Source organism: Cupressus sempervirens, chromosome 8 (assembly GCF_028749045.1).
Source record: "Cupressus sempervirens isolate cs-2001-9-10 chromosome 8, ASM2874904v1, whole genome shotgun sequence".
In the NCBI taxonomy this organism is placed as follows: Eukaryota; Viridiplantae; Streptophyta; class Pinopsida; order Cupressales; family Cupressaceae; genus Cupressus; species Cupressus sempervirens.
In genome coordinates, this window is record NC_143125.1 from 690679556 (window position 1) to 690693512 (window position 13957).

At 34.0% G+C, this 13957-nt stretch overlaps 1 pseudogene; it reads right to left on the reverse strand.

The window, feature by feature from the left end:
* Positions 1 to 3422: 3422 nt before the first annotated feature.
* Positions 3423 to 12365, reverse strand: LOC149544332 (putative aldo-keto reductase 1 pseudogene; annotated as a pseudogene).
* Positions 12366 to 13957: the final 1592 nt, after the last annotated feature.

Sequence of the window (13957 nt, forward strand, 5' to 3'; positions counted from 1 at the left end):
TTGTTTGCAGGGTTTCTGCAGCATCACTTTCCTTCTGGTTGGCCTCTTCCTCCTGGCTCGTGGGGAGGAAATGCATCTGGTCCCCCTGAATTTCCTGGATTCTAGTCTCTTTCTAAGGATCTTCCTAGCTGGTTCCATCCTCTGTACTTTGCTCCATGTTCCCCACAAGGCTTGCCTTGGTCAGATAGTCCCCTAGATTAACAATGTTTTCATTCAAGGTATGGAGGGTATCCACAATCTGTTTACTCACAATCTGGTGGATGAAATCCAACCTTTGGACCTTTTTCTCAAGTTGGGTGATTCTATCCTCCTGATTGTCTTTGGGGTCCTGGCTTCTATCTTTTTCTTGGCTGCCCACCTGGTCTTTACTACCTCTGGCCTCATCATCCTTGACATCCCCCCTGTTGTTGGTTTGGTTGGACCTGTCCTTTAGAGTCTCAATTTCCTGAAAGAGCCACTTAATGGAGCAAAAATTGTCAATCAGGCTGTTCTTTGTATTGTTGAGAAAGTTGAAACCCATTTCTCGAGCATTGTCAGAGAGAACTAGAAGAGTCAGGTCAAGGAGCTCGTCATAGTGAGTGCTACTGTCAAGATCCCCCAACACCTGGATTTTAGCAGATTCTCTTACAATGCCCATACTGACACTATCCATATTGAAATTTGATACTTTCCAAATGTTTAAGTGGTACTTAGAAAGAGTTGAGAAGGAAATAGGTAAAAGTTTTAAATGTTTGAGATTTGACAGAGGAGGAGAATTTACATCAAATGAGTTTGAGATGTTCTGTCATGACAAAGGAATCAAGAGACAAACATCTATACCTAGGACCCTTCCATAAAATAGAATTGTTGAAAGAACGAACAAATCTATAATGAACTATGATAGGACACTCATGATGGAGAAGAATGTTTCTTTGAAATAATGGAGAAAATATGTAAGTACAACTGTCTATACATTAAATTGTGCACAATTCAAGAAAGGTACTCATTCAACACCTTTTGAACTTTGGTATGGATACTCACCCAATGTAAAATATTTTAAGGTATTTGGAAGAAAGTGCTATATTTTCAAGGATTTTAGGAATGGTAAACTAGATGTTTTTCCTTGGCTATTCCATAAGAAGCAAAGAATATAAGTGTTTAAATACTAATACTAACAAGGTTGTGGAAAGTGCAAATGTGAAATTTGATGAATATATAGAAGTATGTAAAGCTGAACTTATGAAGGAACCAGGGGAATAGAAATCATTTATATAGTTTTATGAAGGTATGCCTGTTGATGAAGATATTGTAAACTAGGCTAAAAAATCAACAAGTTTTAGTGATTATTGAGTCACATACGATGAATGCTGAGTTGCATTCAAGAACCAAGCTAGATTCAAATGTCAAGTTACATGATGAAATTGAGACACATTCTGATTTTGAGATTAGTGTATATAACATAGATGTTGAACTACCTGATAGAGGTGTACATAATGATTTAGAAGTTGAGAATCCAAATGAGGAAAACATAGTAGAACCGCTATTGTCAAAGTATGTCAAGAGACATCATCCTGTGGGATAAATCATTCAAGATAAAGATGCTAGACCAATGAAAAGAAACAAGTTGAGAAATGATACATGTTTTCTTAACATGCAAGAACTTAAAATAGTGAAAGGTGCCTTAGAAGATGTGGACTAGAGAAAAACCATGAAATAAGAGATTGAACAAATTGAGAAAAATAAGACATGGACTCTAGTTCCTAGACTAGAAGATAAGAATGTGATTGGCACCAAGTGGGTGTACAGAAACAAGTTAGATAAAAATGGTGAAGTCACAAGGAACAAGGAAAGATTGGTTTGTAAAGGATATGCATAAGAAGAAGGGATATACTTGTTAAGTACCAGAATTTGCACCCAATACTAAATTGAAAAGTTCAGTAATTTTGGCATAACATGGGAATCACTTCTTGGTGAGATATGTAGTTGAAGTGAAACCTATAATTTCTAGGTTGGCTCCTATTGAATGATCAATGAAATTTCCATGAATCTAATCTAAACTTGTGGGAAAAAGGATAGAGATTACTAAAAATAATCCTAAAAACCTACAGTCTAAACTAAAGAGACAGGTGGTACACGAAAGTGATGTGAAAGTTTGAACATAAATGAAAAAGAAGGATTATTTAACTTGAGTGAATACAAAACACTTCCTTTTTGTAAAGATTTGCATAAATAATTTGTAATAATGTCTAAATGATGAACTTGTGAAAGGAGGAATAAAAATGCCTCTCTTTTATCAATTTCACCTTTTCAAACATACATTACAACTTGCAAATAAACTTACTCCTCTAAAACTAGATGCTTGAATGAGACATAAAAACAAGGAACAATAATATTTCACTAATTGTTCTTATCAAATCACTTTGACACTACACACATAATTGCAAAAAGAAAAGAAGGTTCAAAAATAGACACAAAATAACATAGACTCAATTGCTATCACCTATATTAAATTTTCAAAGATGAATTACAAATTTCTATAAAAAAAAAATGATAAGGACTCAAAAGTCACAAAAATATTCTCTGCATAATTAGAACTCTCCATAATGAGTTCAAAAACTCACTAAATATAATACCTAGATCTTGGGTCAAATATAGAAAAAAAGCCCAGAAATGAGGACTTAATGACTCATGAAATAAAGTCCTATCCCTAAAAAAGCTCCACTAAGTCATTAGGAACCCTATGAATCACTCCAAACTACCCAGAAAATGCTCTAACAGTCAAGAAAAACCCCTTAACTACTAGGGTAAAGTCAAATTCAACCCCAAACTTCCTCCTAGAAAGACTCCTAATGTTTTCAAACCAACTCTTCCTTTAAAGACCATGACATAAGAATAAAATGACTCACCTTTCTTTTGCATTAAAGATCGAAGACATTAAGTGATATATAATTATATATCTTTAGTATTTTCTTTGCAAAGACAAATTTATGTGAAAAAAAGAAAAGGTTAAACAAAACTTCAAAAAAGAATGAACCCCCCCAAATCCACCCCCCCAACAACCTACAAAAAGGAAAAGAATCCCATGAAAAAGGTAAGAAGATTCCAAAAATTATGAAAAATGAAATAGGGCATTATAAAGTTTGAATACCCTAAAACACTTTTCATTTTACATGAATAATCTAGAAGTGTTAAGAGGAAGAATGAGGGTTTTCTGGTTTGTCCACTACCAATGTCTACTTGTTGGAGCTAGAAATGAAGCTCAAGGGTTTGTTGTTTTATTTATGCATATTATTCATCACCACTGTGAAATCATTGATCTTCAACTACTTGCGATTCATGGCAATGGAGTTGGAGCTTAGCCCTAAGCTAGTGAGTTTCCTTTTGAGAACTAAAAAAATTATAGTTTTCAAATTGGGTTTCTTGCTTTATTGGTGGCCATTGTCTTATTTGTTGCCTAAAAAATTTGGAATAATATGACATGTATTTTTAGTTGTTTCATTTTCTGGGACTACATTTGAAATTTCATCTTGATCACTCTTTGAAAGCTTTATGCTCAATGCTGCAATATTATCATCCAAATTCTTCATTTTAATTGTTCCTAGAATGGGCACAATGTCATCTCCTTGATGGAGAACCCATGGAAAAGCTAGCTAGGCTATTGCACAATTATGCTTCTTTGAAATATTTGAGACACATTCAAATAAAACTTCATTCTTCTTTAGATTTTTAGGTTGAAACCTTGAGCGATTACTCCACCGTGTGTTCTCATAAGTCGTTGCTTTGAAAACCTTTCCAAAAAAAATGACCCTATGGACTATAGGGCACTATTCCAATGCCTAGTTCCCTACATGTAAGAATTATTTATGTTTCAGTCTCTTGAAACCATAAGGACCATTCATACTATACTGCAATTATTGAGTGCAGTGCATAAGCTCTTCTTATTATATCTACACTAGCATCATAGAGTCCTATATACTTGGTTTTCCCTTCATGGACAAGTTTCTTCATTTCCCCTATAGTTTCCTTAATTGGGACTTGTCTATCTATACAATGTGGGTAGTATAAGTCAACATAGTCCATGCCCAAATGGTGAAGGCTAGCTTCACAAGCTTTTCTAACATGCTCTACAGTACCCTTTAATTCAAGTTTACCATTACTATTAAAATGGACTCCAAACTTTGTTGCAATTTGAATTATCTCTCAAGGTAAACATTTTAGTGCCTTCCCAACCAATATTTCATTTGTGAATTTTACATAGATATCTGCAGTGCCAAAAATGTGACCACCCTGTTGAAAGCATGTTGGAATAGGGAAGTGTTGGATACAATTGTTAATTGTGTATTGTCTTTCATGTTACACAAATGTCATATCAGTCATCAGATAGAGTCTACCTAGCTCAGATGATCTGCAAAGCAATTTACAATGTCTACTAAACATTCCTAAACTTAACAAAGAAAAGTTAATGTTTACCGAGCTCACTCGGGCATCAAAGGATTTTGTAGCAAAAGTTAGTATTAACCGAGCTCCCAAGGTTAACAAAGAAAAGTTAATGTTTATCGAGCTCACTCAGGTATCAAAGGATTTTTTAGCAAAATTTAGTATTAACCAAGCTCCCAAGGTTAACAAAGAAAAGTTAATGTTTACCAAGCTCACTCGGGCATCAAAGGATTTTGTAGCAAAAGTTAGTATTTACCGAGCTCGCAAGGTTAACAAAGGAAATTTAATGTCTACCGAGCCCCCAAGGTTAATGAAAGAAAGTTAATGTCTACTGAGCTCCCAAGGTTAATAAAGGAAAGTTAATGTCTATTGAGCTCCCAAGGTTAATGAAGGAAAGTTAATGTCTACTGAGCTCCCAAGGTTAACAAAAGAAAGTCAATTTGTCTATCGAGCTCACATTGTCAGCAAAGGAAGGTCAGTGCTAACCGAGCTCACTCAGTCTCCAAAGGATTTTTGTAGGGTTTGCAGTGTTTACCAAGCTTCACTTGGTTAACACTAGAAAACCATTCTGGAGCAGTGGTTATCAAGCTTGGTTGGCTAGCAAAGGATTTTACTATTTTGATATTAAGTTTAATTGCTTTATGTGGCTGACTAATGTAATGATTTTTTAAAAGTTATTGGAACCTATATTTAACCCGACTTGATAATCTAAAAGGTATATATATAGATGTTCAAGTTGTGAATTAGTGTGTGAGTGAGAAAATGAGCATATGGATAAGGATGGAATAAGTGAATTGAGCAAACTCTGATGAAGGATTAGATATCGTGGAGGAAATGCAAAGTTGTATTCGATTAGCTAGGATCTAGTAAAAGCAGAACAAAGATATGTAATTAGCAAAAGATAAGTTACATATCATTCAGGTCACCTCATTGTTGCTTTCTAATCATTGTAACAGTGAATCTAGAATCTCTTAACAGAGTTAGTTTAACAACCATTTTATAAATCCTCTAACAAGGTGACAATTCAGTTGAATTATTCTCAAGACCTCTAACTAGGCCACTCTTAACAAGGTGATTAAATCCTCTAACAAGGTCACACCTAACAGTGCATTTTGTAACTTTTAATAGGGTTGGCTCCTAATAGGGCTCACTTCAGAAGAGTGAAAATTGGTGACTAGTTACTTGGTGTTTTTTCCCATATTGATTTTCCACGTTAGATCTGGTGTCTCTTGTGTTCATTTATTTTAATCTTTGCAAGCATATTAATGACTATGAATGCTAGATAAATAGTAATTAATTAATCTACCGAGTTACAATTTTCCTGCACTATTTACTGAGTATCAATAGTATGTAAAGACATCTAAGGGATTTATTTTGGAATTGATTTTTATGGTAACTAATTCACCCCTCCCCTCTTAGTTACTTCATCTATATTTCCAACAATTGGTATTAGAGCTTTTGTTGCTTGCAGGACAAGATTTCAAGGATCTAAGCCAAAGATCATGATGTCTTATAAGAGGAAAATTCCAACACTTAACAAGGACAACTTCTCAGCATGGCAAGGGTTGATGAGACTTCATCTAGCTTCTATTGGAGATATAGGACTAAAATACTTTGATGAAAAATATGCAGAACCATCTGGTACATTATCTGTCCATGATATTTCTGAAAAGAAGACCCACAACATTATGATGATAGATATAGCATCTACTATGAGTTATGAAGAATTTGATGACATTAAAGACTGCGAATCTACCTTTGAAATGTGGGAAAAGCTAAAAGAAATCTATGGAGGAGATGATAATGTAAGAAGGCCAAAGCAAAAAGTCTGAGAGGACAATTTGAACAAATGAGGATGAGAGAGGATGAAAACATTGCAAAATATGTTGAAAGAGTGAAAGCATGTGTCAGTGAAATCAAAGCATCTGAAGGAGATATCAAGGAGGAGACAGTAATAAGTAAAGTTATTAGAACTCTACTTCCCATTTATGCAATCAAAGTTTCTGCAATTCAAGAAAGAAGATGTGAAGCAAATCACAAGATAAATCTAGAGACCATAGTTGGAATATTGATTGCATTTGAACTAGACAACTTTGACAACTACGTTCTAGCTTCCAAGAACATTGAATCAGCATTTGAAACCAAGCTTTCACTTAAGGAGAAAAGCAAAAAGAAAAAGGAATCTCAGTCAGGAAGTGAAGATGAATCATACCAAAGTTCAGATAGTGATCTTGAAGTGATTGAAGCTTTACTAGAAAGGAAATATTCTAGAGGCAGAGGTAAATTTAAAGGTAAAGTTCCTCTAATATGCTTTTCATGTGAAGAAGTTGGTCATATTTCTACTTGGTGCCCAAACAAGGAGAAAAAAGATGATAAGAAAGGTTACAAGTACAATGGCAAGAAAGACTTCAAATTATTCAAAGATAAAGGTAAGAAAACATGTTTTATGGCTAAAGATTCTAATGATTCTAATGATGAAGAAGAAGATGAAATTGTCTACATTGCTGTGAAATATGAATTTGATAATGATGAGGAAATGGCACTCATTTCTCATATGAGAAAAAATGATACATGGATCATAGATAGTGGTTATTCTCATCACATGAATGGTGGTAAAACTAAGTTTGAATACTTTAAAAATTATGATGGTGGCAGTGTAAGATTTGATAACAATGAACCTTGTTGTGTAAAAGGAAGAATCTCTCTAACCAAAGAACTTATATGTGATAATGCCTATTGGGTAGAAGGACTAAAGAATAATTTTTTGAGTGTGGCACAGCTACTCAATAATGGATTCAAAGTAGAATTCATGCATGGAAAAGCAAGACTGCTAGATGGCAAAGGAAAATTGATTGGATCAGGCACTCAAACAAAAGGTAACTTATTTTATCTTGAACTTGGTGAATGTTCATATTTTATTGCTCAATTTGAAAAAAGTTGGTTATGGCATAAAATGTTGTGTCATGTCAATTTTGATAACTTGGTAAAGATAAGAAAATTCAAGAAAGTAAGAGGCATTCCTAACATAAAGAAACCTGAGGTCGGTCTATGCAAGAATTGTCAGATTGGTAAAATGGGAAAGACTAGTTTTAAAAGTAAAAACTACCAGTCTGAAGATATATTAGAAATTGTGCATACTAATTTATGTGCACCTATTGGAATTGAAAGCTATATTGGAGAAAAGTTCTTCATTCTTTTTGTTGATGATTACTCAAGAATGATGACTGTCATGTATCTAAGGAACAAATCATAAGCATTTGAGAAATTCAAATGTTACTTGGTTAGAGTAGAAAAGGAAATAGGAAAAAGATTGAAATGCTTGAGGTCAAACAGAGGAGGACAATTTATTTCACATGAGTTCAATAACTTTTGCATTGAAAGAGGAATCAAAAGACAAGTATCAGCCCCTGGAACTCCTGAACAAAATGGAATAGCTGAAAGGAGGAACACATCTATCATAGATTGTGCAAGAACCCTAATGATTGAAAAGAACATTGCTATCAAATACTGGAAGGAAGCTATCACCACTACAGTACATACCTTGAATTGGGTACAACTTAAGAAGGACTCATTCAAAACTCCCTATGAGCTATGTTATGGCTACAAACCTAATGTAAGTTATCTAAAAGTATTTGGAAGTAAATGTTACATTTTGAAAGAATCTAGAAAAGGAAAATTTGATGTAAAAGGTGATGAAGGAATATTTTTTGGGATACTCTTGCAAAAGTAAAGCATATAGATGTTTGAACTTGTCTACTTACAAAGTCATAGAAAGTGCAAATGTGAAAGTTGATGAGTTTGCAGAAAGGACTAAAGAAGAAAGAAAAAGGGAACCAAAAAACTATAGAAGGTTTGTTTTCACTAAACCTAATACAATACTAGTCAATTAGGAATCTTCTACTCCTGAGTCATCAGTAATCGAGTTACAAGTAGTTTAAACCAAGCTATAGCAAACCAAGTTACATTCAAATGCTATCAAGCAAGTGTCTACCGAGTCTGAAGGACCCGAGCCAATATCTACCGAGGTAGAACCTAAAGTTGAAATGCAAGAAGATAACAATGAAATTCTTTCAAAAGGCAAGGAACCTGTATTAGCAAAATATGTCAGGAGACATCATTCAGCAGATCAGATCATTGGAAACAAATCTGAAGGAACCATGAAATAAGTAAGTTGAAAGGTACTTGTTTACTTGCTGATTTTGAACCTAGAAATATCAATGATGCATTGGAAAATGATAGTTGGATTGAGGCTATGAATGAAGAAATAGAACAGATAGAGAAAAACAAGACATGGACTCTTGTATCTAGGCCTAAAGATAAAAATGTGATTGGAACCAAGTGGGTATTTAGAAACAAGTTGGATGAAGATGGTAAGGTATCAAGAAACAAAGCTAGACTAGTATGCAAAGGATATGCTCAAGAAGAAGGAATAGACTATGGAGAAACTTTTTCTCTTGTTGCAAGATTGGAAGGAGTCAGAACCTTACTTGCATATGCTGCTCACAAAGGATTCAAAGTTTATCAAATGGATGTCAGGTTAGCATTCCTGAATGGTATACAGATGAAGAGGTCTACATTGAACAACCTAAAGGTTTTGTTGATCCAGATAAAAGGAACATGGTCTGCAAATTACACAAGGCATTGTATGGTCTGAAACAAGCCCCTAGAGCATGGTATGAAATATTGCATAACTATTTTATTCAGATTGGTTTTCAAAGAACTAATGATAATAATAGTTTGTATATAAAGGAAGGACTAGATAATAAGATTTTTTTGGCAGAAATATTTGTAGATGATACTGTTTTCATAGGAAATGATGATCTTTGCAAAGAATTTTCAGAGCAAATGAACAAGGAATTTGAAATGTCTATGTTTGGTGAAATCAAATTCTTTGTTGGTCTTCAAATTCAGCAGAATAAAAATGGTATCTACATCACTCAATCAAAATACATCAAGGAGATATTGAAAAAGTTTGGTATGGAAGATTGTAAACCAGTTGGGACTCCTATGTGTACTGGATTAAAACTTACCAAGGAAGATGAATCAAAAGAAGTAGATCAAACATTGTATAGATCTATGATTGGAAAGTTGCAGTACGTAGTTCATACTAGGCCAGATATTGCCCTTGCAGTCGGTATTGTAACAAGATTTTCAGCAAAACTAAGAGAAAATCACATGATGGCAATCAAAAGAATAATGAGATATTTGAAAGGAACTGAAGATTATGGTTTATGGTACAAATTTGGAGGTAATCTGGATTTGAAAGTGTTTACTGATGCTGATTGGGTAGGAAACCTTGATGATAGAAAAAGTACAAGTGGAAGAGCATTCTTCCTTGAAAAAAGGTTGGTTTCTTGGACAAGCAAAAAGTAGATTCGCACATCCCAATCTACAGTAGAGGTAGAGTATGTTGTTGTTGTAGTAAACTATTCTAATATTGTTTGGTTTAAACAGTTGTTGGAAGGCATGAAGGTGGAAATCAAAGAACCAGTTGTTATGTTTTGTGATAATACAAGTGCAATAAACATATCTAAGAATCTAGTGATGCATTCCAAAACCAAGCATATTGCAATAAAATATCATTTTGTCAGAGAATTGGTACAAGACAAGGAGATCAGATTGGAATATGTTCATACAAAGGAACAAATTGCTAACATATTCACAAAGCCATTACCTAAGAGTGCATTCTTGTATCTAAGAAGTAAGTTAGGGGTCACTCCCCTATCTGAAGTTCACTAAAATAAAGTTTTAGTGATGCATCAACACATACCAAGTTGAAAATCTATTAGTTGATGCAACATAATTAGGAAATATTGCATATGAACTAGTACTAAAGGTAAATTAAAATCATTTGAGTAGTGTTGTTTTTGGCATGTGTTGTTAAAGAGGGAGAGTTTTATTGTCTTTCTGAAATTTGTTTGAAAGGAAGAAGTTTGCTATGATATCCCTCACAGAAGGGGATTACTGAAAGAGGGAGAGTTTTCTATCTAATAGAGAAAGTTGTTCGAATAGAAAAAGGCTTGTTAGACTTGTTTTCAAATTTCATTCTGCTATGACATGTTGTGTTGCCATCAATGCCAAAGAGGGAGATTTTTGGATATAATTTTTAATTGTGTATTGTCTTTGATGTTACACAAATGTCATTTCAGTCATCAGATAGAGTCTACCGAGTTCAGATGATCTGCAAAGCAATTTACAGTGTCTACCAAACATTCCTGAACTTAACAAAGAAAAGTTAATGTTTACCGAGCTCGCTCGAGCATCAAAGGATTTTGTAGCAAAAGTTAGTATTAACCGAGCTTCCAAGGTTAACAAAGAAAAGTTAATGTTTACCGAGCTCACTCAGGCATCAAAGGATTTTGTAGCAAAAGTTAGTATTAACCGAGCTCCCAAGGTTAACAAAGAAAAGTTAATGTTTACTGAGCTCACTCGGGCATCAAAGGATTTTGTAGCAAAAGTTAGTATTTATTGAGCTCACAAGGTTAACAAAGGAAAGTTAATGCCCACTGAGCCCCCAAGGTTAACGAAGGAAAGTTAATGTCTACCGAGCTCCCAAGGTTAACAAAGGAAAGTTAATGTCTACCGAGCTCCCAAGGTTAACGAAGAAAAGTTAATGTCTACTGAGCTCCCAAGGTTAACAAAGGAAAGTCAATGTCTACCGAGCTCACATGGTCAGTAAAGGAAGGTCAGTGCTAACTGAGCTCACTTGGTCTCCAAAATATTTTTGCAGGGTTTGCAGTGTTTACCGAGCTTCACTTGGTTAACACTAGAAAATCATTCTGGAGCAGTGGTTACCGAGCTTGGTCAGCCAGCAAAGGATTTTACTGTTTTGATATTAAGTTTAATTTCTTCATGCAGCCAACTGATGTAATGATTTTTTTTAGTTATTGGAACCTATATTTAAACCGACTTGATAATTTGAAAGGTATATATATAGATGTTCAAGTTGTGAATTAGTGTGTGAGTGAGAAAATGAGCATATGGATAAGGATGGAATAAGCAAATTGAGCGAACTCTGATGAAGGATTAGATATCTTGGAGGAAATGCAAAGTTGTATTCGATCAGCTAGGATCTAGTAAAAGCAGAACAAAGATCTGTAATTAGTAAAAGATAAGTTGCATATCATTTAGGTCACCTCATTGTTGCTTTCTAATCATTGTAATAGTGAATCTAGAATCTCTTAATAGAGTTAGTTTAACAGCCATTTTATAAATCCTCTAACAAGGTGGCAATTCAGTTGAATTGTTCTCAAGACCTCTAACCAGGCCACTCTTAATAGGGTGATTGAATCCTCTAACAAGGTCACACCTTATAGCGTGTTTTGTAACCTTTAACAGGGTTGGCTCCTAACAGGGCTCACTTCAGAAGAGTGAAAATTGGTGACTAGTTACTTGGTAGTTTTTCTCATATTAGGTTTCCACGTTAAATATGGTGTCTCTTGTGTTCATTTATTTTAATCTTTTCAAGCATATTAATGACTATGAATTCTAGATAAACAATAATTAATTAATCTACCAAGTTACAGTTTTCCTACACTGTTTACTGAGTATCAATAGTATGTAAAGACATCTAAGGGATTTATTTTGGAATTGATTTTTATGGTAACTGATTCACCCCTCCCCTCTCAGTTACTTCATCTATATTTCCAACAAGAAGTTACATCTTCCTCTGAAGCATAGTCACTATATGCCCTCGAAAGTCTTGAACATCCTAGACCTAGTGCTGAAACCTTTCCTTGATATTTAGTGAGATAAGACACTTGACCGTTCCAATTTTTTTTATGTTCACATGCAAAAAAACTTAAATCTATAACTGCAAGAAAATTGTCAACATTGGATGCTTTTTTTCCATTAGTACCATGGAGAACCCATGTATCATTTGATGCTATCGAATCTTCTTTGCATTCTACATAGCTACATTCTCCCAGAGAAACTCCATAATTTGTCATGCTCTTTGACTAGACTCTATTAGTTTCATGTAGATTAGAGTATCTCATACAATCTATTTTATAAAGACTTTCTATCATTTCATTCTAGTTAGCTACTTGATGTACTTGGAAGCCATTTACTTGTAACCATTGGGACATTGTTGAATGATCAATGTTCCCATTTAGAGCTAGGAGAACCATTGTGTGGTCCTTATCAATGCCCCACCAAATATATTGGGAAATTTTCTTTGAGTTTTTAGTAGGTGCACCAAACACTATAGTCAAATGCATAAGAGTTCTTGGACCTTCTTTTTATTTCACACTAATCTGACCTCCCATTTTGTTAACCAATGAACATTCTATTCAGAGGCCAAGTCATGTTTCTCCATACGTGCAAGTTGTTGATACATCAGCTTGCACAAAGCTCTCAAAAATTGATTCCCACTTGTTAGGATCAATTCCACACCCCATATCATCAACTTTTAAACCATAGTGTTATTTTCACATCAATCAATTGGTTGTAGTTAAGTAGTTTGGGGTCATATCTAATTTCTTCTTCTTCTGTATCATTCTCCTTATCAATAAGCATCTCATTTGTTCTTCTTTCACCTTCTAATAGATGTATTTCTTGCTGAATTTTCATTTTCTTGATTATTGGTACTCTAGTTTTTGATGATGTTTGAAACTGTATTTCATGAGGTTTGAGCATGGGCTTGTGACACTCATAAACTATCCTTCTATGATTTGCACCTACTACTTATGAAATCAACATACTTGCTCTTGATTATAATGAAAGGTTTCATATCAGAATTAATATGTCCCTTTAACATTATATTTTTGCACGTAGAATACAGTTTACTATTTTTGATATGTATTCAGAATAGGAAAAATATTGCATGTGTGGGTACATAGTTATAGGTAGCCAGTCATTGCTTAGATCTTTCAAGATCTAACCCCACTTTTTCCTATGTAGGAGAATGAAGACCCGAAACTATCAGATTGAGAGCTAGGCTAGGAGCAACATTGAAGATCATATAACTAGTCAAAAGCTGAAAAGGCAATGACTGGTTACCTCTAACTTTACCTTACTATGTTTTTTTTTTAATTCTCAATATGTATGAAAGACAATAGTTAAACTCATGGCTTGTATGTGATTTTTCATCTCCAACATTTTCTATTCATTCCATACTTTGTAAAACTAAAAATTATACATATTAGTTCATGATTTATACAATAAACATTTTACTTCCTTTTGCTCATGATTTCTATATGATTGCAAAATTATGAAATGTAGATGAATAGAAAATGAATGATTTGGATGTTTTCTTTTGTAATGTTACTATTAAGGTAAAATTCCAACATGTGTAGAATTTTAGTAACAAGACTATTGAGAAATATTTCCCCTGTTGCAAGATTGGAAGGAGTAAGAACTTTGCTTTCTTACTCTACATACAAAGGTTTCAAAGTTTATCAAATGGATGTCATGTCTATATTTTTGAATGGTATAATTGAAGAAGAAGTTTATATAGAACAACTAAAAGGATTTGTTGATGTTGACAACAAAAACATGGTATGTAGACTACACAAAGCTTTATATGGTTTGAAGCAACCAC